Source organism: Monodon monoceros, unplaced genomic scaffold (genome assembly GCF_005190385.1).
Source record: "Monodon monoceros isolate NGI ecotype Baffin Bay Population unplaced genomic scaffold, NGI_Narwhal_1 Contig3357_ctg1, whole genome shotgun sequence".
Lineage (NCBI taxonomy): Eukaryota > Metazoa > Chordata > Mammalia > Artiodactyla > Monodontidae > Monodon > Monodon monoceros.
In genome coordinates this window covers 2508-3460 of record NW_021699282.1, presented here as the reverse complement: position 1 = coordinate 3460, position 953 = coordinate 2508, and the positions used below count along the sequence as shown (strand labels likewise).

The following is a 953-nucleotide window of genomic DNA, read 5'->3' as shown; positions in this document are numbered from 1 at the left end:
AATTATACAAACAATAATTGGCTTTCTTGAGAACCTGCCGTTCTTCGTCCTTGAGCGCAAAAGCAGCACAAAGTTCCCACCATTGTTTTGATTATACTGAAGTAGCACAAGGACATTTCCTTGCGTTCCCACCACTCTGATTAGACTGAGGACATCTCATGGATCAGTGCCCAAAGCACTCAATGCTTCTTTGCAGGCCCCCGGTTTGCCGCGGGGGGGCTCAAAGCATTCAGGACTGTTCACAGCTCTGGCTTATTCACATGCCCCCGGTTTGCCGGGGGGGGCTCAAAGCAATCAGGACTGTTTGTAGTTCTGGCTTATTCGTCAGCCCCCAGTTTGTTGGGAGGGGGGGCTCATGGGTCATGTCTCCTTTCCATGTCCTCAGTTATTCCACTACCTTTCCGCCTTTTTGTTTTGTAATTTTTGCAGCATCAAGGAGAACACGGCAGCTTGTTGCGATGTTGTACGGCGGGTGACTTTCAATCGTCGTCGGACTATAATTAAACATATGATTATTATTATAATGAGCATTAGCAATCCTGTAAGTAGAAGCTGTTATGGCTATAATACCCATGACAGCTGCAATCAGCATTTCTACAAATCTTTAACTTTTTTTAATGTATCAGTTAAATATTGTAAAACAGTCATAGGAAGAGATTTTTGCCATTTCCTTCCAAGATTGACAGGAAGCCAAAGACCTGTCCGAGCTCGTAAGATACACAAACTTTCAGTAGATATGTTAAAAGATATACTAGAGGGCTTCCCTGGTGGCACAGTGATTGAGAGTCCGCCTGCCGATGCAGGGGACACGGGTTCGCGCCCCGGTCCGGGAGGATCCCACATGCCGCGGAGCGGCTGGGCCCGTGAGCCATGGCCGCTGAGCCTGCGCATCCGGAGCCTGTTGCTCCGCAACGGGAGAGGCCACAACAGTGAGAGGCCTGCATACCGCAAAA

At 48.6% G+C, this 953-nt stretch overlaps 1 long non-coding RNA gene across 1 annotated transcript in view; it reads right to left on the bottom strand.

Annotated features, from left to right (window-relative positions):
• The window catches only part of LOC114904921, a 3411-nt gene continuing 2458 nt past the window's right edge, over positions 1-953 (bottom strand). Inside the window, exon 2 of the long non-coding RNA XR_003796067.1 lies at positions 1-494. This is a non-coding gene — a long non-coding RNA (uncharacterized LOC114904921). The remainder of the gene's footprint in view (positions 495-953) is intronic.